General features: G+C 43.2%; 1 protein-coding gene across 9 annotated transcripts in view; it reads left to right on the forward strand.

The window, feature by feature from the left end:
- The window catches only part of TANC2 (tetratricopeptide repeat, ankyrin repeat and coiled-coil containing 2), a 780830-nt gene that overhangs the window by 206002 nt on the left and 547060 nt on the right, over positions 1-27768 (forward strand). The window contains exon 1 of one of the 9 annotated variants that reach the window (XM_090044152.1): positions 2329-2369. The exons of the other annotated variants lie outside the window; for them this stretch is intronic. The gene's annotated coding sequence lies outside the window, so the exon portion shown is untranslated. Of the gene's footprint in view, positions 1-2328; positions 2370-27768 lie in introns of those variants that run through there. 9 annotated transcript variants of the gene reach the window in all.

Consider the following 27768-nt stretch of genomic DNA (forward strand, 5'->3'; position numbering starts at 1 on the left):
CCAATCCTGCAGGCCACATTTGGGCTACAGGGCCCCATGCTGCTTTCACTGGGTCCCACATGCCAGGATTGGGTTCTGGGGGCCCCCACACCCCTTTCACTGGGTCCCATACTTTGCGGTCAAGCTGTGGGGGCTCTGTGCTGCCTGTGCCTTGTCCCATTGCTGAGATAAGACTCCAGTGCCAGGATCAGACCTCACTCTGCCATGTGCACCTGACCTACCATGCAAGGCCATAGCCCACAGGGCTTCCTGCAAACTTGTGTGGGCCAAATGACAAAGCTTCAGGTTTTGGATCTGGTTTGTTGGTTGGGGGTTGAGTACCCCTAACTTCAACCAAACTTTTCATTGGCAAACACTAATTGTATGTTCTTCATTCTCCATAGCCAATGATTTGACTTGTAGAAGTGCTGGGCACTCATTGTCTGGGTCAGGCAAATTATTATTGATTTGATTTAGGATTTTAAAAATGGTGTTGATGCTACTACACACTTTCAGTGGTAGCCTAATGATTAAGGCATCCACTCAGATTGTGGAATAATTAACTTCTATTCTCCTTTCTTCCTGATGGGGATTTGAAGTACCAGATGACAGGTTATTTTGCCAGGGAGTCTCTTCTGCTGGCTGTTCTGCTTAATGGTCATTGGATTAGAGACTCTTTGAACTAGTTGGACTCCTTTGTAAGATGGGGGATTCATGTATTTCTGCAAGTATTTAAGTACTTCATATGTGGTGGAACAGTATCTATAAGACGAGCTAGAGAGACTCAAGAGCAACCCATTCTGTAATATGAAGTCAATGGGAGCTGCACATTAACCACATAAAATATTGTAAGATGTCAAATACTCTATCAATTCCCCACCTCTACTTCCAGACAAACCATTCTTCCCATTTCCCTCATACCCTCCACCCCTGGGTCCTAGAAGTCTCAAATGGAGCACAATATTAATGGAAACTTGACCTGAACTCATGTTCCTCAGTTTTCTATTTGTAAAATAGGGTAATAATATTTCTTTACATCTGTGGAGAATCGTGAAGGTGAATCAGTTCATGTATGGGAAACACTTGGATGCTATAGTAATAATTATGTTAGAAACACTTAGGAGGAAATTAATGTTTCTATCTTCAAATAGGGTGCAGCAAGAAAGCCATGAAGCAGTACACTGGACAATGAGAATAAAGTAAAAAGATGAATAGATGCTGAGTGAGCTACCACCACCCATGCTGTCACTATATGAGCGTGGCATCCTGTGGAAAAAATACACTATCTGATCAGACCAGCATTAAAATAAGGTGGTCTTATTATTTACAAAGTGGAAAGCAAATAAATATTTTATAATAGCCGCCTTGGTCATATCTGGTATTTCCTAACTCTTTAATGCCTGACCTTGCAACCTTGTGTTTTTCTATTGAAAAGTTTTGTGCACAATATATATGTAGCAACTACTTGTATATTATAGCTTAACATTTGACAACCAGTAGAGGGAGTATGGATTTCCCAACCAGTCTTACCTACGGTAGTGCTAAAATGAGTGATATTGATAATACTGAGAAGGAAGTAATATAACATTTTTGCCCTGTATGATCTTTTTTATTCCTAGAATACATTAATATTCTTAGGCGCTATAAGAAACACAGAGGAAAAGGTATATGTGTTTGATTCAAAAGATGGAATTAAAACAGCTGCAAGGTTTAAGGAACCAATCTATTGAAAAACGAATGTCCTTCTAAGATTAATATCAGGATGTCTTTGAGCTGCTTTTAAATGATTCATAATTCAGAAGTTTTTTTTTAAAACTGAAAATGAGTCAATGGGAAGAGTTTATAGTGCCGCTGAGCTGTTTCATCTGTAAAAATATATACAACTGTGTTAAATTTCTTTTTGATACAATCCTGGTTTCAATTCCTGTGCAACAAACTTTGATTCTTTAATCTGAAAACATATCTTCAAGAAAATGAAATAATCCAGCCTATTAAAATGGCTTTTCATTCTTTTATATGCTTGACTGAGTAAATTACTTTTTCATAGTTGTGGAACTTGTAATTAAGTAGTAAAACTATGTGGCAGCATGTTTCTGAATAAATAAGTATCAGGATTGCTCCTTTGTTTTTAAAGTCCTGTGTAACTTTTGAGCCCTTTTCAGCATTTTAACTGAATGAACTAAATATAATTCAAGGTATATTTTCTTGTAATGAGCTCATGATGTGGGTCAAAAGCAAGGATCATTTGAAAAAAAAATCTAATGATGAATGTAAGTATTTTGCTTTGTGTTTATACAGGTTTTGAATGCTAATACTGTTGGTTTAGGCTGCAGCTAACTTGTGACTACAGGAATCTCAAATTAATAGCTGTGAATCACAGAAAGCCTGAGGTAATTTCCCTTAGTAATTAGTTAGCTTGTGAACTTTGCTATCACATGGGGTGGCACCATTTCAGTTAGATTTTCCAAGCAATGAATGACATTGACAGATAGGAGATTGAAATTTGTTAATTGTATTACCTTCTCAAGTTATTTATGTTATGTGGGAGTACAGCACCACTGTGTAGGTGAGATGAAGGGATTTTATAAACTCACCCCTTTAGGGGAGTAAAAACACTCCTTAGATTTTTTTCCACAAGTTTTAATTGTGTTTTTAGCTTTCTTACTGTGAAAACAATAGTATAAGGAAACCTAGAGTAACCAACCGTGAATCTGTTGAAGATTTATACTTAAGAGCCTTTGTCTGAAAAGCCTCTCAAATATACATTTTTAGAAGTGGAGATTTAAAAAAATATTTTCTTAACTGTTTTGTACAATTCAAAGAGTTGGCTTTTTGTGACTATCACAAGTATTAGATATGTTCTTCCAGGATCATAATTAGGAGAAATTCTATTAAATGTCATTACACAAATTATATTATAGTAGTTTATCATAGAAACTTTCAAATGAACTAAAATGCTTGTGTTTTTAGCCTGCATTTATTTTTCTAAAAGAAATAGGTTAGGAGAGTGATTAGGGAGTAATTTTTAGTCCATTTTAAAAGACAGGAAACTGATTTTTATTAATAATTTTTATATATATTGTATTTGACCTGGATATTGGGAGTTTTATTCTATACCTTCATGAAGTTATTGTATGAATATATATAGTGTATTAGTCAATTGCCTGTCAAGAATGGTGGTGGGCGGGGAGGGGGCTGGGATAGAGTGCCAATGCCCCATGCTGCCACTGTTCTACCTCTTGCAGGGAGCGGGGTGGGAGAGCTGAGGCTAGCGTTGTTGGCCTCGGCTCTCCCACCTGCTGTCCGGTCATCCACACGGCTTTGGAATCATGGTGGCGCTCCCCCATGCTTGGAACACTTTGGCTGTTTCTGTCAACTGATCAGAGCGCGAATAAAGCATGACAGACAGACAGACTCAGGCTTTTATAATATTAGAATGCTCAGTTTTATAGCAGAGCCCTTGGAAACTAGACGGAAGGTAACAATAGTTCTACATGTTTAGCTTTCTGGTAATCAAGGTGGGGATCTGTAACAGATGGTGCCTGACTTCTTTGTGGGGGCAAACTTTTCCTGTCTAAAGGCACGTTCTAGCTGGGTGGGCCAGGAGCTGTGCATCCTGGTGGGGGGACTAGTCAGAGGGAGAGGGTCCCCTTCAGACCCCCCCCCCCCCCACAAGAGCAGCAGTGGCTGTCAGGCACTCAGAGCCTGTTTGCTGGGAAGGCCCCCCCGCAGCATGACTTGGTGTGGCCCCGGCTGTCTCAGACCCAGCACTGCCTGGGCAGCTTTGTCACGAGGTGTGGTCCCTGCGAGCAGTGCTGGGCCCTGGGTAACAGCCCAATTCGCCCAGTGCTGCCTGAAGGTGCACAGCCCTGTGCCAGTGTGCTGGGTCTGAGGTGGCTGGGGCAGGGCCTTGCTATGCTGTGGGGGGCTTTAGCAGAAACAAGCCCTGAGCACCTAACGGCTGCTGCTGCTGCAGGGGCGAGCTGTGGGCCCTGTTGGGTGGGGGAGCTGTGGTCCTGTGGGGGGGGGGGGATAGTCCATGTGCTGGGAGGGGGCAAGGGATCCACCCCTCCTGAGCACCTACCCCCACACCTCACGCCTCCCCACATCCCCCCCAATCACACACCCAGCATGCCTAGCTGCCAGACAGGATGAGACCTGCTGGCAGGAGCTATGATGGCAGGGGTAGCTGTCCCCACAGCCTAGTTAGCAAAGGGGGAGCTCTAACTATTCTATGATAAAACCAAAAGCAAACATCAAAATATACAGTTATTTAGAATGTATTTTATTATGATGATAGAGACACCGGTAATTGCTTTAAAATTGTTAATATAACAATCAAACATTGCCCAACTGCTATATCATCTCTCTTTCTCTGTCTCTTTCTCAGTTTTTTGTTTAATTGTGGAAGAACATGGATTTTTGGGGTATTTTAAAGAGTGAATTTGGGGTTTTTTTTTTATCAGAGATTTTGCCATTTTTAAATGGGGAACATCAGGATTACTGCTAGTAAGGCAAGTGGCAGGACCCAGGCAGAGAAGCCTGCTCAGGGCTGGCACCTGGGACCCAGCTGGAGGTGGCTGACCTCTTGGCCACTTGGGGCCAGGAGGACATGGTTTGACAGTTCAAAGCAGGCCACCACACTGAGAACATTTTCCAGGCAGTGGCATGCATGGCAGCAGTGCTGCACAAAGGCCAGCTGTGCAGCCACAGCCCACTGGCAGGTGGCCCAGAGGTGCAGATGCCTCTGCTGCAGCTGTGCAGTCCCCATCCTGGTCTGGCAGGTATGCAGCCTTGGGGCCACATGCTGTGGCTATCTGGGAGCTGCTGTAATTAAAACACTGCCCTCCCACCCCAGAGCACATGCATAGACACCCTTAGTGGGAGGCCTTGAGCACCTCTTCAGGGAGAGAAAAATGGTGCAAGAGAAATATATGTAAGATACAAATATTCTGGTTATAGTTGCCTTCCATCCTGGGTATTTTCAGTGAAGGCTACTCTGAAGCATGTATTGCCTGCCTACTCCTGGTCTCATGCACCATATCTGGAAATAAGGCAGTGAAGTTGCTTCGGGGTGACTCAAGAGAATGGCTCTGAGAGGGTTGTCCTTGGAATAACTTTATGGCTTTTTCAGGTTTGGTGCAAGCAAGTAGGAATAAACAGGATATGCTCAAGAAAGTCCCTCCCCACAAGTGCTGGGGGATAGCATGTACGTGTACTTTCATACCCTCAGTAACTAGACATTTCACAAATGTACCAGAAAGCCATAAAGCAAATCTAACTAGAACCTGTTATATACAAATACATAAATAAATAACCCTCCTGCTGGGCACTGGTCAGCAGCAACAAGGACTGGGCTTAGTTTTTGGGGTACTAAATATATTTTACTTTGATTCAAACCCCCACCCAGAAATCTGGGAGCACTAAATTAATTAGGATGTCTCGCATAAACAAAAACCCTCTCCTTGCAAGCAGTGTAACCAAAAACAGATTTAATACAGAAAACAGACAAAAACACCAAATGCAGTGTGAAACGCTGTTAACTGCACGACATAGTCTATAGGTTGTGCTGCACCAGGGGAAGCTGCTTGACTGCACAGGTCCTTCAGTGGTGCAGGGGACACCTGTGTGCTCTTAGGATAGTGGTGTGGCAATCTTTGCTCCCACAGAGATGGGGTGGGGGTGTGTGTGGAGTGACTGTGGTTCTACGCAGCATGCGAGCCCCCACACTTCTGGGCTGGATTATATGGCCTGCTGAAACGAAAACTGCAGGAAAAACTCTAAAGGAACCAAATTGATTAATAGCTGCAGCTGGCCCAACTATACAGCTGACTAAAGCAAAGAACTATCAAAAGAGACAAGGAGAAAAGACCAAGCCTACCCTTTAGGCCTGGGCTGCAGGTGATTTGGGTCACAGCTCTAGTGGGAGCAGAAAATTGCAAGCCTCAACCCCAGCCCAAACCTGGCAGGATTAGAAACCTCCAGGTTCCAACCCTGTCTAAGATGCCAGGCCTAATTCCTAGCCAGCAGACCGAAGGAACCAAGACTCTTCCTCCCAGTATGAATCCCTTAAAACCTCAAAAGAAAAAACAAGGAAGAAAAGGAGGAGACAGGAGTTCCTAGACAGTGGAACAATCCTCCCTCTCTCTGCCTGCTACCTGAGCTTCCCTTTTTGCTATCTGCAACTTCTTCCTTGGAGAGACTTCATTCTTCAGCAATTACTTGCAGCTTCTCCACCCCTAAACTAGCTTAGCTCGCCTTATATCGCTTGCATGACATCACCTTGGCCTTGTCCAGTCAGGGAGTGCCACACTCCAGTTTGTCGCCCAGTCAACCGGCCTGAAGAATCCTCTGCTTCCCCTGGCCAATGAGGCTAGAGGATGTTACGCGTTTTCCCCAGATACAGGCCCCAGCTTGCCGCTGAGCACATGGCCAAAACACAGAGCCATCTTGCCCACGTTAAAAAAACCAAACCTCCCCCCCAACCCCCCCCCCCCACAAAAACCACAATATACAACCCAAGTGTGTGTGTGTTGCATATATATTTTTAAAGTTATACAAAATAACATGTAAATTAGCTATTATAGTTCTAAGTTTCTGACAAGTGGGCATAGTTGACCCGGTTGTCTCAAAGTTTGTTTACCTCTGAGTTGTATGTTTTAAAATCTGTTCAGAAGCTGATGCCTCTGAGAAATGTATCTAGTTGTGTAAACTTTCAGGCTGCTGTGTCACCAAAATACACTTTTCCCCCTTCAGACACTTGGGCTGATCCTGCAAACTGCTCAACAGCCACAGTTCATATTTATCAAGAGTTCCAAGTGCCCATTACCTCCCAGTTGCAGGCTCAGAGTTTGCATTTTTGTCTGGTTTTTTAAAATGAAACAAAAGGAAAACCACAACTTATTACTATTTTTTTTCTCATATTGGTTGAGAAAATTTCTTCTTTCTTTTCTGGGTATCCTTTCAATGTCATAAAATAGAGCAGATGGAAAACCACTAATTACTGGGTAGGGTATGGCAGTAAGTACTGCAGAACTGTTCTTTACTCTCTGATCTATTGTTAGACCTTAAAAATATAATATAAGTCTCTCATCCTATAATTTTATCTTGTGTTCATACTGAAGCTTCTAAGTTGAGTGGTAAAATTCTTAGATAAAGCTTGCCAGAACTGCTGCTGGATAGTAAAGATGGTGATTAGATTGTGACTCTGTTAAATTTCCCTTTCAATTTAACACTGACTCTTCAACTTTCCAATCATGAAATAAGAGGCAAAAAGTATAAAAAGATGAATGAACTGTGGTGACAGTGGGAAGAACTGAAATTGGCTAGTGCTTTCAAAGAAACATTAGAGTAGTGCTTAAATGTCAGACCATACTTCAGATGGAGAGATGAATGTGCAGTCACATAAGAACAGTTTGTCTAGGAAGGGGAGAAAGCTTTCATCCCACGGTAGAATTTTAGTTGGAGTTGATATTATGAAATGTCTCCTTCCTTCCCTAAATATTTTCCTATTGTGAGTAGCTTTAGAGAAGGCATTTCAGGGGTAGTGAGGAAGTACCCAGGACTTCAAGGTAGTTCTTCTTATCTACTGACTTGAATTGCTAGTAACTGTAATGAAAGAATATACTAAAGTGGCAGAACTCTTTCATAAAAGTATCAGGATAACACTATTGGAATAATAACTGGAACTTCAGTTTGTTTCTCTACTCCAGGTAAAAAAATGTTTGATCTCAAGTCCTTATCTAATTGCTGGAATTAATCAGCGTGTGATAGAGGAAGAGAGATGCATGTTTATAATAATGACTTATTTTCAGATGGTTTCAAACGTAGCATGATATAAAAATAATATACAACAAAACCATACTCTGAGGATGGTTTTGTTTGGACAGTTAGATAACATTACCAGACATTGTGCACAGAATTATGGGCAGTGGCCTTTCACTTCAGTTCTCTTTGTGATAAGGCAGTAATACTTTCCTCAGATTAGATGGTGTCACTGTAGATCTTGTTAAGCACTTCTTGACCACCCACCAGGCTGGTGCAAGTCCACTAAATGCCCTGTGTGTCTTAAGCCTCTGAGCTATATACAGACAGTGAAAAAGCCCAAGACTGCATCTATTCAGTCTTCTCAGGTTAGTCTAAGATACATAGATTGAACCAATAAGCAAGTGAACAGACATTCACTTTTGATTCTGGAGATGCAGTCACATGCCTCGAGTTGCCTGGCCAAACCAGGGAGCACTACAGCATACCTACCTGATTGGCTGGAGCAGACAGCTTGGGTCAAGGCTAGCTCGACCTCCCTGTGAGGGGGGATTTGCAGGGGAGGTGCAAAGTATCCTGGAGGGGATCTGGGATAGAAGTTCAATAAATCTATTTAACCTAAACCAGTTAAGTCTGATACTAAGTCCATCCAGGTTTATCTTAAATTGGCTTTCACCATTTTGAAAGTGGTTTATGTTCGCTGAATTTCTGTTGTGTTACAGATTTGAACCAGTTTTTGATCGTTTTAACTGATTTATGTATAATTTTTGTCCATAGCCCTGGAGTCTAGCACTGCATTGTCTTGGGTTTGGAGATGCGTTCTCCAATTGTAGACAACAGCCAGCACCTCCTCCTGAAGCTATAGTCCAGATGTTTTTCCCTGATATCCTATACTAACTCTTCAAATCTTTTTCAGTCTCATCGCTTAAACACACCTTTGCCTTACCCACTGGAGACACAGACAGAAGTGTAGCTCCCCACTGTAACTCAGAATGCTTTGTAGGAAACATTCTGAATTACAACAATCCCTCAGACCAAACAGAAGTTCACTGTCGGTTCTGGGGGGAGGGGAATCTAGCTGCTGGTTTCAAGCCTGTAATCAGTTTCTCCTAACAACAGCCCCTCTTCCCTGTGAGCCCACACTGCTTTCAGAATGGGGTGGGGTGGGGAAAGGGAGCAGAGGGAGCTCATTTTAATGGTTCCCCAGCTGGCTGTGGAGAGTGGAGTGGGTGAGTTGGAGTCCCCCCACCCCTGCCTTGGGGGGGTTCCAATACACGTACCCCACCCTCCAGGGGCCTTTCCCCATCTCCCTGGGAGGCAGCACAGACAGGAGTTACAGAAGAGGCTCTGTTTTGAAGCATCTTCATCTGAACCCTCATGGAATGAGGGTTCAGATTTTCACCCAATTGGCCATTTTTTTTAAGTGATCTGCAGCTATACACTTGTTTGGTTATGGATATAAACTGTTTTCTGTGGTCAGATCTAGTGAAAATTGTGTGCAAGTTTTTTCAGATTTATAATTTGGCGCACCAGAAGTGATATAGTAAACAAAAGACACAGGTTGTTGGCTTTTGCATAGATTTATGATGATTCGAGGCCTAGAGACCAGGTCGTACAAGAAGAGGCTGAAAGACTTGAGACTTTTCAGCATGGAGAAGAGAAGACTCGGAGGGGAGTCTTGGCACCCATCCTGCTAGGGTCATCTGAGCCCAGTGGCCTTTCATGCCCAAGTGCAGGGGAGCTAGACCTGATGATCTGTAAGATCCCTTCCAGCTCCTAACATGTATGAAACTATGATACTATTACTTAACTCAACAAAGCACAAGAGATAGCAGATACTCTGAAAAGTAACAGATATTCAGACATCAGTGACCTTCATTCCAGCTGCTTCTTCTCTTGTGAGTCCCTGTATGTATACTCAAGAAGATGAATTTTCATTTCTATGTAGGAGAACTTCTGTAATCTTTGCAATTTTCTATGCCTGATGAAGTGCGTCTGTGCCCGAAACCTTGCAAATAAAGAATTTTTTTTGCAATTATTTAGTTGGTGTAATAAAAGATGTAATCTCTGCTATGAGTTTTGATTCCTCAAGAAGATAAGGTATCCAGCTGCCTCATCAGGCATCTTGCAGTAGCTTTCCTCATCTTGAACGTGTGAGTGAGGTTTTTCCCCTTCTCTTTCTCCTCCTTCTCCTCTTCCTCCTCTGCCAGTAGAACAGCTCCCACTCTTTTATAACCTTCTAGTTCTTTCTGTCAGTGGACTCCCCAGTTAGCCTCCTCAGATCAGAGTTCTGCCATATGGCTTGCTAAGGTAACCTTTTTCCCGACAACCCATTTTTCCTTTGGTAGGAGCTAGCTTATTGACTAGGATGTGTGTGTATGCCCGTTTTTCTGTTTTTGTGTAGATATAAAATATGCTTGAAACTTTACAGTTTTTTGCTTACGTTAGAAATTTCAAATCTTGCTTACCAATGGAAGACCCTATCAACCACTGGGGAACTTGAAATAGTAGCTGAAAAGTTATTTAAAAGAGAAGCAATATTTATTCAGCTTAAAATTTGGATGTTATTGTTTTTATATAACATCTCTAATTTCCTTGATAATACTTGGGATAAAATAGATGTTTAAGATTCACTACTTATAATGTTTCATTTATCTGAAACAGATTCCATTACCCTTTGTTGAGAACTGCAGTGTGTTCTCTAGCAAAACCAGGCTTGGAATTCCATTTGCACGGGACAAATAAGAAATTAAAATAAAACATAACACCTCCCTATATTATTGCAGGGCTAGCTTATATGTAAAAAAAAACAACGCCTCCCCCTCCCCCCCCCCCCCAAAAAAAAAGAAAGAAAAAACTCATTTATGCCTTTGTAGGTTATATTTACAGGAAAGAATATTAACACTGTGGGTAGCCCTTCTGTTTGTTAATGGAGATAGATTCTCAACAGTCAGTAGCCAGTAATATTTGGTAGTCTTGTTAGAATTCATCTGTACTGCATCACTGAAATGCTTTACATGAAGTAAAGCAAGTATCATCTCTTGCATTATGTGCTGCTGGTGCCTGAAGTGCTTCCTTCTAATATACTAAGAAATTCCAATTTGGAATCCTAAGAGGCTAGATCAATTCTTTGTGTAAAACCTTTTTACATAGGGTAGAGGTCTTCCAGGGAAAGGGGGGGCTAAGAAAATGGCCAGCATTGTAAGGAACCATACAAAATTTACCAGAATTGATGCTGCTTGGCATTGCATCTACTATACACACAGAGAAGCCTTTTCATACAATGTTAGAAGTCTCTGGACAGCCATTACATTTGTAGTGCTACTAGTGCCTTTGCCTAGTTAAGCAGACAGATGCGCATAGCACCTGTAGCACTACAAAAATGGCAGAAGTGCTACAGAAATGTTGTTGTATTGAACAAACTTCTCTAGTGTTACATTTTGTTGTGTCGTCATATATAATGTCTGTACAGCATGATAAGTCCCTCAGCATCCCACAGTGCTTTACTTCCCCCCCCATCCTTTCCCCCTACTTTAAGAGTGTGCGAAGAATTGCAGCATGGACAGTCATGGAGTGTGCTGGTTGTCTTGTTCTTGTGAAAAGTCAGGGAAGACAGAACCTGGGATGCAGTGCTGTCACTAACAGGCTCCCTTCCTCCCTCTGTGTGGGGAGAACAGATTGGCAGGGCCAACCAAACCCCTATTGTGCCCTCTGCCTGTAGAGCATACCACTACATGCCTTAGCTGCAGTTCTGTAGCTTTTCAGCTGAGGGCCTCAGCAAGAGGGCATCAGGTTTGTTTGCTTTTGTAACATTTCCTGTATGTAGTGCTTCAAGGTGCAATGGCACTTTTAGCACTTCAAATGTAATGTTTCTCCGTACCCTCAGGTTTCTGGAAGTCATTATAAAAAAGTTATAAGTCATTATAAGAAAAGTTATATTTTATAAGAATACTTAGGGATTTTTGATTTATAATTATGAATGGCAAATTTTGTGATAAAGCTTTTTGAAAAATGGTAAAATTTTTAAACTGCCATAACAACACAGTAGCAGAAAGGGACCTTGGAGTCCTTGTTGACTCCAGGATGAACATGAGCCACCAATGCGTGGAAGTGGTCAGTAAGGCTAATCACATTTTGTTGTGCATCTACAGATGCATCACAAGCAAGTCCAGGGAGGTGATCCTTCCCCTCTGTGCAGCATTGGTCAGGCCACAGTTGGAGTACTGCGTCCAGTTCTGGGTGCCGCACTTCAAGACGGATGTGACTAATATTGAGAGGGTCCAGAGGAGGGTCACTCATATGGTCAAGGGGCATTGGGCAGGCCCTATGAAGAGAGGCTAAAGGGCCTGAACCTATTCACCCTCCACAAGAGAAGGCTGAGAGGGGATCTGGTGGCCGTTTACAAACTACCAGGGGGACCAGCAAGAATTGGGGGAGGCTCTGTTCCCCCGAGCACCACCCAGGGTTACTAGGAATAATGGCCACAAATTGTTAGATAGAAGGTTCAGACTGAACATCAGGAGACATTACTTTACAATTAGGGCTGTCAGGCTCTGGAATGGGCTCCCAAGTGAGGTGGTACTCTCTCCTACCTTGGGTCTTCAAGAGGAGGCTGGACAGATACTTGGCTGAGGTGATATGACCCTGGCACCCATTCCTGCCTGGGGCAGGGGGTCGGATGTGATGATCTGTTTAGGTCCCTTCCGACTCTAAGCACTATGATTCTCTGAATATAATGGGAGACCTGTGTATTCTGTATATTAACCTAAGTTACTTCTAGGGCTAGGCTCAGACATTTGGGGAGGTTAGAGTGTGTTAAAAATGGCGATCCAATCTAAAGTAGGTTGGGATGGGAGGGCTAGCAGGCTTGGGAGGGATGGAGGGGTCTGTGGGAGTGAAGTGGGTGCAGCCGGTATCCGCAGGAGTGATTGGTAGAATGGGGGGAGCAAGTGGTGTCTGTGGGGGGATCAGGGAGGTGGGGATAGGCAGAATCCATAGGAGCAATCAGGGGTGAGGAGGAAGCAGGTGGCATCTGCAGATGGGATAGTCCCTGAGGACTATGACATGATGTTGAACCAGATTATAGTGCTTTCTGTAACTAGATTGTTTTATTCCATTTCAGCCAGATGGAAGCAAAGGAACCCAGTTCTTATTCCATTCTAATATAATAAAAGCCTCAGTCCATCTGTCTGTCACACTTTATGAGCACTCTGATTTGTTGTCTCAGCAGCCAATCACAATGCTGAGTGAAACAACCTGAGCTGGGACTGAGGGGCTGGAGCAGGCAGCGGTGGCGCAACATGGTGGGTAGTGGCGTTCTGTCTCCACCGTCCCCCCTGGCAGGGAGGAGGAGGTGGCAGAGAAGAGGGGAGGGAGAAAGGGGAGCGGGACTGGAGGGGGGTGTTTCTGGTGTCAGTATCCTCCTGCTGCCATTGCGCCCACCCCTCCCTCTGCTGCTGCTGCCACCTGGCCCTGACAAGAGCCAGCAGAGAGGACAAGGTGGCAGGGAGGAGAGAGGAGGATAGGCAGGGTGTGGGGGGATGTTGCATGCGGTCAGACGTGCACCAGTGGCAGCGCAGGGCACTGGGTATTGGTAGCCAGTGCCTTATGCAAACTCCCGTCCCCACCATTCCTGGGGGCTGACGGTGACATGGGGTGGAGCAGCAGGGGGGTGCACAAGACTGCACTGGGAGTAGTGGGTGGCCCACATGGCCCGATGTGGAGGGGGGCGGGACGCATGGGGCTGGATGTAGACAGTAGAGGGGACTGCGGAGGGTTGGGGCAGGCACACAGGGCTAGGGGTGGAATGACGGCACTGGGGTGCTGGGTGGCAGTGCTCTGTTTCCCCCCTCCTCCCCCCGGCATTCACGACAGGCAATTTGCTAGTAAGTTCATAAAAAGGACTTAATTACTGTAACAAAAACCCTTAGCTGTAATTTTACTATTTAACTTATAACTGAAAATGAACTGAAAGCCAGAAGTGGGAAAGTCTGCATATATAATTTCTAGCAGTTAAAGATATTATCATGTGTTATCTGAAATGTAATGGTTTTCATATAAATGCTTATGTCAAGAGATACATGTCAGGAGATATATATTTATCTCCTGACATGTATCTCTTGATATAAACATTTTATATACATGTATATAAAACCGTGTAATCTTTTTAGTTAGATACTTATATTTTTCTGTGTAATTGTAATCTTTTTTCATCAACTCTGCCTTCAAAAATATAGATGGCAAGGTAGATTTGCATCTTATCAACTAAACTGAAAATCTGCCCCGTCTTCTGCTTGACTTCAGATTAACATGGCTAACTATACCTATCTTCCCAGAAATGTCATAATGTGTTGTAGGCAGTAAATCTAAGTTGTTTATTTATTCATTGTTTATTCAAAATATGAAACAATCCAGTCGCTTGCTTGCTGGTTTTCTCCTTATTTTCTCTCCTCGTAATCAAGGTTCCGGGGAAAGCTTATCACTTCTTCCTCTATTACGTATCACAACCCCACCTTTTTCTGACTGTTCCACTGTCAAATCCCTGGTTCATGCCCGGCATCTATTGCATTTCTAGGCTACTACAACAACCAGCTCCTTTCTAGCTTCACAGATTACTAAATATTCTGTGAGATCCAAAAAAGATTGGTTCAGCAGCTAAAATAAGTGTCTCTCCCTGTCCAGGCCACTTTCCTTTGCCCTCAGTTCCCTTCCTTATTTCTGACAACATCTTTATCTTTCCTTCACACTTGGACATCATCTTATGTTCTGTCACTCCTCACTCTTTCCTCGTCCTTTTGCCATGATTTCACATCTTCTCTCACTTTCTATTCTTGTCTCTGAACACTGTCCATTCTTTTTGACTTGTTACTCTACTTGATGCAGCCTCTTACATTGGCCTTGATGTTTTTTCACACTGTTCCTTATGCCTGGAATGATGCTTCTTTTATTGTTAACTTAGTATCTTCATTCACCTCCTTCAAAATCTTCCTAACAACCTTTTTTTTTTTTTTTTTGCCTTGCTTTCCACTAGTGTTTTTCACTCTTTTCTTCTTGAGGTATTTTGTTTTCTGTTTCTCCAGTTTATCATCTGCCTGTTATATAGTATGACTTATTTTTTTTATTGTTTTCTTTTATTCTTTTTTTCGCTAGCTGCTTTGTCAGTTCTGATGTACACTGTTTGATTTTTAGCTTGGAAAATCTTCAAGACCGGGAATATATATTTATTAGATTTTTGATAAATACAATGGAAAATGATTGGGCTATATAAATATTTAATTTTGTCAGCTATATCGGTTTTAAATAATTTTAGATGCAGAGCTAACTTGTGTACTTCATTATATAAGAAATGTTTAATTATTTATAACCTTTGTTTATAAACTTCAGTATCTCAACACAGTAGATGTGAAGGCTCCAGTCTTCCAAATGCATTAACTTAAGCAGGTGTTTAAATTTATTCATGAGTAGTCCCTTTGACATGCATGATATTACTCCCATGTGCAGTTAAGATTATTCCATTGCAGAATCATCCGTTGCTTGTATGGTCTATAACTCTGTTATTACTGATGTTTGGCCATACTTCTATTTTTGACATGCTTTTCTACATAGAAAAGTTGTGTCTGTCATTTGTACTGTCAGAAAAGTTTATAATATTTCTGTGCAAAGGGATTCAAATGTGCCAGTTGTTTTAAAAATTTGTGGACCTTTACATTAAGAAAGTTATTTACATGTGTACATTTGTAGACAAGCTCTCCTTTTCTTACTACATGACCTTTTTAGAATTGGTCATTGATATTTTTGCCTACCACTTCCATTTTGATGTTATCTATATTTAGAAATTAAACCATTGAATTTGTTGCTACGACATTTTATGGAAGCTAAGATTAATAAGTTGAAGCAGAAATTTTTTACCTTTTACCTTGATTTTCTGTGTTAGTCCTGTCAATCTGGAAAGCCATCTAGGCTTGAATTCTACTTTTGTTAGGATGCTTTTTTTAAGTGTTGCTGTGCTAGCTTTAGAGACTAAGGAAGTTATCAACTGGATTGCTGAAAATGCTTGTAGGGTATTCCAGAATCTTAACAGAGATAATACTACATGTCACTTAGATAAGTTTAATCATCTGTAAAGAAAAGAAATATCTTCATTTGCCTTGGCCAAGATAAAATTTTACAAGACAGGGCAGTAACCAATAACTGAATTAAAGATTAGAAAAAAAACTTTGTCTGTATTATGAAACTCTATAGTTAGCAAAGGAAAGGGGACATTCACTTCCCTCCAAAGAATTACATATCGATGAGTGCTGGACACAAGATAACCAGAACATATGGACTAATACTCTACTGTGTTATGGGAATGTCTGTATTCTTCATCTGTTATATAGTATTGTATGTTTTATAGCTTCTTTTCCATTGTACGCCTAGCTGAAATAAGGATGAGAGATAATTTCATGGTTCAGACACATTTCTCTAAGCAGAGACATTTAATTTATTTATATTAACATTTTATTTTATTGTAATTGGTAACTAAAATTATAACTGGAGTTTATTACTGTACAGCATATAAATTTGCACTTTTTAAAACGTATATTAAAGTAACATTCTAACACTGTTATATCAAGAATTAATTAGAGGTGCACCAGTACATTGGTCCCGTATCAGATTGGCACTGATATGGGGAAAATTTAAACTCTCGGAAATTGGCTTTTTTTGGCCTGATGCAGCCGATAAGTTGGCTGATAAATGCCTCGTGCACAGTGGCAGCATGCACAGGGCCAGAAGCACAGCCCAGCAGCTTGGAGACCAACGTATGGCTGGTAAGTCTGTTGTGGTGGAAGGGGAGGGGAAAGAGAAGGGGCATGGTGGGGACAGATTGAGGCCCCCACAGTGAGGGAGGCAGTGGGGCAGGGGCTGGGGCTTGCACTGTCCAGGTGGGTTAGGGCATGGGACAGAGCCACAGCTTACCTGGGACGCATGGTGGGGGGAGCAGCTTCTGCTGCTGCACAAACCCTGGGAGGGCATAGGGGGCATGTACCCCTGGATCTGCACGGGGCATGGCAAGCTACCACTGCAGGCTGGAGCCGGGACTCTTTTGGCATCAAGCTCTTCTGGGTAGGGGCTGGGCTGGGCTGCACTCAGGGCAGGCAACAACAGCACTGGGAGGAGGTTATGGAGGGGAGCTGCAGCCCCCCCAAATTTGCCTTAGCCCCTCCCCAAACCTCTCCTCCTTCCTGCTGGGAAGAACCCACTGCAGCCCCAGCCTGCAGCAGCAGCCTGCCACATATCCCCCCACTCTTCCCAGTGCCCTTCCAGGGTGTGCACAGTGGTGGGACCCCTGCACCGCACCCCTCCAGGCAAGCTGGCTCCATCCCATGCCCTCCAGGCCCTGCCTCCCCACTGCTGTTGGACAGGTAGGGGATGTGCAGCCGGCGTGGGACTCCTGAGGGAAAGGCAGCAGAGCGGAGAGGCCCAAGCCCAAACCAAACGGCACACGTCTGCACCGCGCACAAATCTGTGGGAGCACATTCTCCCTGTGCCTCCCTTGGTGGTGTGCGTACTCCCCACCCCCTACCCTGCTCTGCACCCCCTGGATGAACCATCCATCCTGCTTCGTGCCCTGGCCCCAGGTCCCATTCACTGCCCTTGCTGGGCAGTGCTCCCATTCCCAGCTCCCACCCTACTTCCTCCCTCACCATAGGGTCCTTGATCTGCCCCCCCAACATGCTCCTTCCTCTCCAGAGACTTACCTGCAAGGCAGCTATTGTCCATGCTGCCCAGCTGTGTTCCTGGTCATGTGCATTCATGTAGCTGCACGCATGCACAGGTGTCCAGGGGCCCCAGACAGAAGGCATATTATATTTATCAGTGATATTATCAGCTATACTAGCCAAAAAAAGCCAGTAGCCAATAATGTTAATTTTTCTTATATTGGTGCCAATATGATATGCAACCATTATATCAGTGCACCTCTAGTTTTCTATGCTTTTGGAAGGCAGTTATCTTAATAAGAAACTATTTGCAATCTAATGCAGCTTCATGAAGGGTGATACTCAGTTGATCTGCCCAGTCAATATTATAATGCTAATAAATGTTCAGACAGTTTATAAGGTTTCAGTTGTCTTTTGTAGTAATATCCGTCCTCCTCCAACAAACTTGCCAAAAGAAACACGAGACAGAACTCTAAACCAGTGATTTTTAATATTGTGGCATCTTGGGTTGCCCAAGAAACTTTCAGGGGTATTGCAGTGTGTCATTAGTGCTAGCACTAATAGAGGTGCAAACATATTTCACAAGATGAACCCACAGACTTCAAATGGGAATTCAAAATGTTAAAAACATTTTGACCTGTTGTGGACTTCGAGTTCTTTCCAAGAGAAGAATTACTGTGTTAGTTCTCTGTGGTCAAAAATGGAGTGAAATCTAAGAGCTGACATTTTCTGAGGGGTGCCTTGAGTCTAAAAAAGTTGAGTTTTTTAAAGAAGCAAGCACTAGTCTGCAAATGTAAAAAACAATCTTCCAGATGTAAATGGAATCCTTGGCTCTTCTCTAGATATTGACAAGAAGACAAGGCTTCTGTTCTTCACATTTGAGTTAGAATACCCTTTGCTATTGCATAGAATCAGTATTGTTTATCCATTCAGACCATATAATATATGATCCATGGTTTGCAGCACATAAACTCTCACGGACTTGATATTATGTCTTTCCTTGCATAGTTTTTTAGGAGTGCACTGAAAGAGATTTTGGGGGCTGATACCAATAACCGATATTTAAGGAGGCATATTGGCTGATACCGATCCGATATCTGATACAGCTGCTTCCAGGTGGTAAGTCTGTTGTGGTGGAAGGCGAGGGGGGAAGGGAAGGGGCTTGTGAGGGCAGATCAATGACCCCCATAATGAGGGAGCGAGGTGGCAGGGACAGATGCTGCCCAGGGGGGCAGAGGCATGGTATGGGGCAGTTCTTGCTGGTGCTTGCACCCTGATAGGGGTGGGAGTGGGCAGGTGGGTTAGAGCTGGTGCTGCACGTGGCTTTTCTTGGGGGCTGGGTTTGGAGCAGGTGCTGGTGGCGTTGGGAGAGGCTGCAGCCACCCTAGATTTCACTGCAGCTCTGCTCCCAGCCTTCTGCCACCAGGCGCAGCCCAGCTCCATGTCCCACCTCCATCCACGTGCTGGGAAAAGCCGAGGCTGTGCCGGGTGGCTAGCAATGGCAGCGGTGCTGGGAGTGGAGCTGCAGTGAAATTCGGGATTGATGCAACCCCCTCCCAGCACTGTTGGCGCCCTCTCCAAGGCTCTTCTGGCACTGCACAGGGCTCTTCTCAGTGGGGCTGGGCTTGGAGTGGGTGTTTTGAGGGGCATGCAGCCACGCCAAATTTTGCTGCAGCTCTTCTCACAGACTTGCTGCTGCCGCCAGCCGCCTGGCACAGGCTTGGCTCTTCCCACTGCGTGGATGGAGGTGGAGCATGGAGTTGGGCTGCGCCTGGCAGTGTAGGGCTTGGAGTGGAGCTGCGGTGAAATCTGGGGTGGCTGCAGCCCATCCCAGCACTGTCAGTGCCTGCTTCAAGTCCGGCCCCTGCTGAGAAGTGCCATATGCAGCCCACCCTGCCCTATGCAGATCCAGGGGGTACCCTCCCCACTGTCCTGGGGTGCAAGCAGTGGCAGGAGCCATCCCCCCCACCCTCATGAGCTACTGGCAGTTCCTGCCCTTGCTTGCTCGCTCCCTCCCTCCCTCCCTTACCACAGGGGTGTTGATCTGCCCCCCCCATGTCCCTCCTTCTGATTTACCAGCTGGAGGCAGCTCTCCATGCTGCCTACTCTGCTTCATGCTGTGCTGCAGCTGCGCACAAAGCAGGCATTTATTGGCCAAATTATTGGCCCCAGTGGGCCGATATCCAATACAGCAAATTTTCTCTACATTGGTACCGATCTGATATCGGACCAATGTATTGGTGCACCCTTAGGTTATGTGACATTGGACACTTTGTAGTACTACAAAAATAGAATGCTGTGGGGGTATGCACAGCCTCCTGCCTGGAGCACTATAAACTTGCCTGAAAGGCACATTCTCCAACAGAGGTCAATAGGGGGGTGCTCTTCATCTCCCTCTGTCCTAAGGAGAACCTGTGAGTGAACCTGCAAGGCTTCATGACAGATTTATCTGATCAACTTTTCTCTGAAAGTCCATGGTGGCAAAATCTGATCAAGTGTTCTCCCTGCCCAATCAGATGTTGCCACTTGTAGCAGTCCAATCAAGTGTTTCTGCCCTCTAGCAGGAGCTGACTGGGCTGCAGCTAATCTAGTAGTTCCCCCTGTGAGAAGGAAGTCCTGGTCTGTCCTTGAGTTGTGGCAGCTGCTCTTCATGACATCAGAGGTGCCAGGGTGGCAACAGCATCCCAAAAAGGCTTTGACACCTTGCTGCAGCTGGGGGCCTGCCACAGAGCTATCCACTCACTCTCTCAGTACTTTGCAGGAGAAAAGGGAAAGTGCAGGACTGTGGATACTGGAGATCTGAGAGGCCCTCTATAGCACTACATGTAACTGTAGATTTTGCATATTGTGCTACAAAAGGTAGCGCTATGAAGTTCCTCACTGAAACAATAACTTCTTTTTTCATGGATCCACTACCTTTCTATGCTACAAACAGCCTGAACTCATTGGTACATTTTTTAATCATACAAGCATATGATTATTATTTTAAAGTAAAAGGCCATATTGTGAAAATATATTATACAAGGGAGACTTCAGTTTCTTCCATAATGTGACTTTGGTGGAGGGAAAGTGCAATCTTGTCCTGTGCATAAAGTATTATATCAATAAATGTCTAGAACAAGTTATAGTTTGGAAGCTACATTTGTAAAGAGCGTGATAAAATTATGGAACAGTCTGAGAAAAATCAAAAATCAAAATAACAATGCTTTATTTTACAAGATGGTGAAAGAAAGCCTGTTTCCTTAGGCTTTTAAGAAACTTTCAAGCTCTGCCTCGTAGACAAACTACCAAAAACATCAATGGGAGTCTTTTCTGTTGAGTTGGATTTGGTCCTAATAACAACAGAAATAAAATCTATTCAGTTAAATTGGAAAAGGTGCTGTTTTTTAATTACTAGGTAAAGGGTCTTAATTCATCTTAGCATATTTTATACACTAATGCAGTAATTCTCAACCAGTGTGCCATGGCACCTTGGGATTCCTTGAGATCCTTTCATGGGCGTCATAGGATATCATGCGAGTTAGCATTATTAGGTGTACAAATATGTTTCACAAGGTAAATCCAAGGACATTCTGACCTCTTGTGGTTTTTTTGAGGTCTTTGCAATAGAAGAATTGCTCTATTATTTTTTGTAAAAAAGTGAAAATTAAGAGGTGGCATTTCTAAGGGGTTCCTCATGATGAGCAAGGGGTGCTTGGAGACTAAGAAGAACCACTGCACTAATGATTCATATCTGTTCAACAAAATGTTTTGCAGACAATGTTAAGGCACCCCAGTTCAGAAAATGTTAATGTAAGCTTTGATTTTGGGGGAAGTCTGTTAGTATTTTGTAATGACAGCTGGCATTAGTAATAATTTATCACAGGTTCCCTCCTTCCAAGTATCTCTTTATTGGACACTGTGTGCTATAGAAATCCAAGCTGCTGGACTTGCTCCAACTTCTTCAATAGAGGGGATGAATAGCATAATAGCTCTGTGCCAGAGAGCCCTATTAATCTCATGTGAATGGAAGCTCTTTAGAGCTTTGAAGAGGAGAAACCAGAGAGGAGAAGGAAACTCGTTTGAAACTTTAGTTTGGCCAAGTGCTAGCCATCCTTTTGGATTGTGCTGCAGCTGGTATTGTTACCTTCACATTGCCAAATAATGTGGCTAATACTATGTTGACAACAGAAAGGAAGGCTTCTGGAACAGCCATAAACCAGTGAGAAAGAAGTCTTGTATCTTAATTATTTGTTTATAAATCCACTAATAATGAATACATATAAGCTTCGCTGAGGACGTAAATTCTGCACGCTGTCAGAGAGATGTCTGCATCTCTTGGATGTTTGTTTCATCAGGGACTTGATTACCACACTCAGCTTCTTTGTCTTCATACTTCCCATATTTCCAGGTAAGTAATGCATTTCACATTCTGATTGCTAGAATCTAAAAGCAAGTGAATTTTTAGAAGGAACAGGGACATTTGATTTCTGAAATTCAGGTGAAGAAATCTAAACCTTTTATATTTACAAAAACTTGAGTTGCAAACATTCTGAATCAGAATAAAAGTAACCAAGCAGCTATATATGCAAATATGTCAGTATATATGAGTCACTACTGTTGTGAGTGTACATGAATAAGCATTTGCATTTCATAACTTACTGAGAGCACCAAGTAATTATTGGACTTGTAGGACAGTCAGTACATTACTAAAAATGTATCTCTTTTTTTCTAAGGACACATTGTACACTACTCTTTTGGCATAGATTCCTGCTCCTAGTATATGTTTTGTATTGATGAAGTCATAATCAACAGAATTTATTTTGAACAAAATCTTAGCATTTCCCAGTTGTTTTTTACTGAAATAAGTGTTCTTAACTTTTTAATAGATTGAAAGTATTTTAAAAGCTTCCAGACCCAACACAGTGGGTTTTCTAATACAAAGAAAAAATGAAGGTCCCATCTTAACCTCCTTATTGCAATCCCATGCAAATTCATCAACAAACGACATGCATTGTGCCGTGCAAGACTTAGTGTTATTGTTTTGAAAATTAAAGAGAGGCAAAAGGTAATTAAGCTGAATTGCTGCTGTTTTGTGGAAAGCATAGGGGAGGAACAGGGATTAATACATAATGGTTTCAAAATAATAGTTTCAAAATTGTGGGATTTAAAAAAAGTTTTTATTTTCAGTATCACTTTAAAGTCCCTTATTAATGAGATTATTTTGAAAATGGAAGACAATATTTTGCTTGGAAGTAAATCTTAATTCTACATTTTTAGCGATCTCATTTGGCAGTGTTAGATGTCAGTGAGATTTCATTTAGTTGTATTTATTTCCATTTGTGTTTGTCATGTGTTTGAGGTACAATATACATGTTAAATCGAGTTCCTTGGGCAGTGACTGTCTCAGTCTATTTGTAAATTTTTTTTATAGTAGGACCTTGCTTCTGATGGGGACTTCTGGACAGCAATGCAATATATACAAAACAATTACGATAAATATGTAAGAAGACACAAAATAATCAGGACACTAGAAAATGAAATAAACTCAGTAGCATCATTGCATGCATTTCCCAGCTAAGCCATCAAAAGCTTGAACAAGCATCTGAACCTTATATTTTGATCTCAGAATCACTAAGTTTCAGTTGTAAAGAATCAAAGAAGTGAATTCCAAAGTCAAAGACCTTTTACTAAGAATTGTTTGCTGTCAGCTACCTTTTATTCACAGACCACTCCTAGTTATCATTGGGGGCCTACTCAAATCATGATTTTGTGGATTTCACAGAAATCATGAAATTGGGCAATGTCCGCAAAATCCACAGGGGAAAAAAATAAGCTTACTAAAATTAAAATACTTGTTCCCAGTAGGAGCCAGCAGTCCTCAAGGACACTGCAGCCTGGCTGGGGAAGGGGGAATGGGGGCTGCCAGCACAAAGAGGAGCAGGCAGGATGGCTGTTATCCTGCCCCTTGCAGCTGTTTAGTTGAGAGGGCTGCCTGTCATGCGGCCTCGCCCCTCTCCACCAATCAGCCATAAGGGATAGAGTCATACAATGGACAGCCCTCTGAACCCATTAACAGTGAGGGAGGGTCCACCGGGGCCCCTTGGCCTATCAGAGGTATGGTCAGGTGAGGCTGCCATGATAAGCCCGTGAACATGGCAACTGAGCATATGAGCTGCCCGCAGAATCAGCCGCCTGCCTCCTTGATTTAAGTAAACCCCTAGATACCATGTAGTGTTGCTGTGGAAACTACCATCATTGCATATATGAATAAGTAAGCATAGAAAAGTATTTCATATGTGATTGATGCCTTTTAATACAATTTAATAGTTGGAAATAGAGAAAAGAACAAATACCATGACCTTGCCTTCTACTGGAAAACCATAATCCAGGTAGGATATATTTTGAAACTATACTATTACAAGATAAAAATTACATTAAAGGCATGCAGAATGAAACTTCTTTTTTTAAAGTTGGAAAATAAGCTAAATCTCTCTCTCTGCATTAATCAAAGATGTATGCACATCTTTGCTGATAAAAGAAGTTTTGCCCATCATGCTGTGATGATGATGACAGATATGGGAAAAGCAATGGTATTGACATGGGAATGGAAGGGAACCTAGGTTTAGTGCGATCAGTGATCCAATGTCATTTTGGAAGCTGTGAGCTAAAATGTAAATATTGTTTAATCTATTTTTATAAATGTAAAACAGACACCTATTCAAGAATTCCTGAAATAGTTTTACATCCATGGTACACAGTACACTTATGGAGAGATCAATATGTTGATTGCACCATAAATAGTAACAGTACTACACATTCTGCTGATTTATGATGTTATAAAGGGGCAAACCAGCTACAAAGATAATCCACAAGATATATGGAACATCTTTATGCATGTTTGTGTGGCACCATAAATTGAACATGCCCCCATCCTGATGCTGATAGTCAGCTCATTGTTACCATTGGCATGGGGGAGGAAGTTGGAATTGGGACTGGGACAGCCCCTGTTAAACCAGACCTGGGGCTGTCCTGGGGCCAAAACTGACAATCAGTTGATTGTTGCCTGTGGTCCCTCACAGTCTGGGGTCTCAAATGGACCTGGAGCTGACAATCAGCTGATCCCATTAAATAAATGTGTGCCAGGGATCTTAGATTATGTATATCACTGTTATAGAAATATTAATAACTATCATAAATTGTCAAACATAACTTATTTTAATCAGCATGACTACGACAACAGAATAGTTAATAAAAAAAAAAGGGTTTTTATCCATTGTAGTAAGGACAAAAATGTAAACTTTTGTGAAAATATACTGCTAAAAATGTTTGTGCCATGTTTGTGGTCTTGTCTCACTCAGTCTAATTATTTTATTGATTTGATTAAGTGACAGAACATGTGGGAACATAGAAATCCAAAAATTATTTTTCAAACACAAGAGTGGGCAGCTGGTGTGTCAAACTCTAGTATTTACTGTCTCTTTAACTCTTATCAAGAAACCAAAGGTGCAAGTACATGGTGAACATAATAAATCCATGTGATATAAGAAAAAGCCTTTTTTGGAAAAAAAAGTACTCAGGTGGTAGGAATAAACAACTTCTAACAACTTCTTCTGTAAATTATGCTGGAATCTAGTGGAGACAAACAACTACCTGTGAGTAGCTGCTTTCAGTAGGGACTGCTAAAATTCATTGCTCCAAACGAATACTCCAGGGTAGTTGTAGACATGCAACACATGGCATCCGTCTGCGGAAGAAAGATCAAGATAAGTCTTCCAGTGATGAAGGCTGAAATAGTTGTCATTAATCTAAAAGAGGAAGAAACTACTTTCTGCTACTTGTTTGGGGATCTCCAGACAATATCGGACAAACAATATCAAGTAGAAATTATTTAGATAAAATGAACCAAATACATTTTTGCATCAGATATGCGTGTTGGTTTAATAAGAGAATAGAGAATACTAAATAGAGTATGCACTTTCTTTAAGCTCATATTCACAACACTTTCACATGAGTGTAATTAACTTTTACACTGGCTGAAACTAACCAGCTCTACGTTGGTATTGCTTACTCAAATCCAGTGTAAAACTATTCCAGAAAAAATTGGGGTAGAACTATTGGGTTGAACTATGGGTTTTGTGATATTTCTGTGTTTACGTTACAGTTTTGTGTGACTCAGTTTACTTCATTAACATGTGCACAGAGAATGAAGGGTTAAGTGCCTGGGTTAGCTGCATGTGGGAAGAAACTAGATGGATCTCTAGCATTAGCAGAGCGTTGAATGGCTTTGACATATCAGTGAAGGTGAGATGCAGCACGTCCAAGAGGTGTCCAGAGGATATATATGACAGTTGGAGAGCAGGCCACAACGTTGGCTGGAAGACTGGGCTGACTGAAATAAATGGAGGATCTGAGGCTGCACATGGATTGGGAATGAAGGGACTACTTAACCCCTTTGGAAGGGACAGAGAAACCTGACTGAGTGTCCTTTGCCCCCATAAATGCCTTTAATGAAGAGACTGTCTGTTTTGCTGCTTGAAACTGTGGGTTGCACGGGGTCCCAGGAGGAGAAGTCCCTGCCTCAGGAGCAGAAATGGATGTTCACTTCTGGAGTCAGGGGCATAAAGAAGTAGGGAAGGTGAGAGACCAAGGGTGTCAAGGTGGGATGAACCTCAGGTTTCCCCTTTGCTCAAGAAACCAAGCCTGGGCTGGCTTCAAGGGGTGTTCTCAAGAGACTAGTGGCCCTGAGAAAGCACCCCCAAATGTATCAGATAAGTTACATCAGTGGAAATGTTACATGTCCACAATCATTCTGGGTAGTAGTTTGGGGCTTGTTTAATAGCACCTGAAGCCAGTCCCAAGTGTTTCTCTGTCAACTTTGAATCCCAGTGTAATTTATGTAAGCATGCAAAAAAGATATACATTACACTGGTATAAATGTGTTGCTTGGCCAAGCCCTTTTGAATACCTTGTTATCTTGCTGTTCCCTATCATCTTCCAGAACAAGAACAGTTATATTCAGCAGAAAAAGGCTGGACCCTGGGTTTGAGCATCAGGTAATTGCTTCTATAAGCATTACCTCTGGAATACCTCTTGCAGCCACCACTTGGACTTCACGGGTCTTTGTACATGCAACAAAATTGGCCTTTAAAGCAGCTTAATTGCCCTTTTGCACTGCTTTAATGGCATTGCTATTTACACGCTCAGCAGCAAATTCCGCTTTAAATGACTTTGTTAGGTAGCAAAGTAAAACCCATCTGAGGTGTTTTAGTTCACTACGTAACAGTGCAGTGGTGCACGAGAGGCACCGAAAGCCAGTGTGCTTGGGGAAGCATGGGCTTGGCAGGCTTCCAGTGCCCTGTGCACCATCCTTGTTGCCTTCTCCTGTCACCAGCACACCCAGCCGCCCTCTTGCCACCTTGCCACTCTGCCCCAGGGGCAAGCCAGATGTTCCTGGGTGGTCCCAGGAGATGTAGTTGGTGTACGGGGTGCTGGAGCTTACTTTTCTTCTGTGGCAAGAGGGAGCAAGCTGCTGGCATGCTGAGTGGTAGTAGAGTTGCAGGAGACCCTGGTGCTTTCCTCCACGGTGGTGGTGCCCCCTAGGTGGCATGCGCTCACCTGCACTTGGCCCAGGTGGTCCTGGGGGGCACTGCCACCATGGAGGGAATAACTGGGCCCCGCACAGCTCAGGGGCTGTGCGACCCAGTGGTGGCTCATGCGGACGGGCTTGACTGAAGAGGAAAAAAAAAAAAGCGAGGAGCCTGATCTTTTTTTTTTTTTTTTCTCCTGGAGCCTGCCTACCTGCGTGAGCTGTGCAGGACCCAGTGCTTTCCTCTACTGCTGCGGCGCCCCCCCAAGCAGCTCCTGCCTGCTAGCAGCCCACCCAGGAGCAGCCTGGGGGGGGTGGGGGCGTACTGCTGCCATGGAAGAAAACACTGGGCCCTGTGTAGCTCACACATGTAGGCAGGCTCCGGGAGGGGAGAAAAAAAAAAGATCAGGCTCCATGCCAGTTTTGTTTTTTGTTTTTTCTTCAGTCAAGACTGCCTGCACAAGCTGCCACTGGGTCACACAGGCCCTGTGTTGCACGGGGCCCAGTGCTTCCCTTTGTGGTGGCAGCGCTCCCTGGGACTGCATGGGCTGGGTGCCAGTGGGCAGGTGCCACCCGGGGGGTGCTGCCACAGCAGAGGGAAGCATTGGGGTTCCCTGCTGCTCAGGGACCACTCGGCCCACCGGCAGCTCCACTGCACTGCGAGAGAGGCAGGTAGGCTCTAAGGATCAGGCCCCCTAAACCTTGTGTACATGCAATAGGAGTTTAGTTCGGTTTAGTTCTCCCTAAATTGAAATA

The sequence above is a fragment of the Crocodylus siamensis genome, chromosome 4, assembly GCF_052110815.1.
Source record: "Crocodylus siamensis isolate JL-2025a chromosome 4, ASM5211081v1, whole genome shotgun sequence".
Taxonomy (NCBI): domain Eukaryota; kingdom Metazoa; phylum Chordata; order Crocodylia; family Crocodylidae; genus Crocodylus; species Crocodylus siamensis.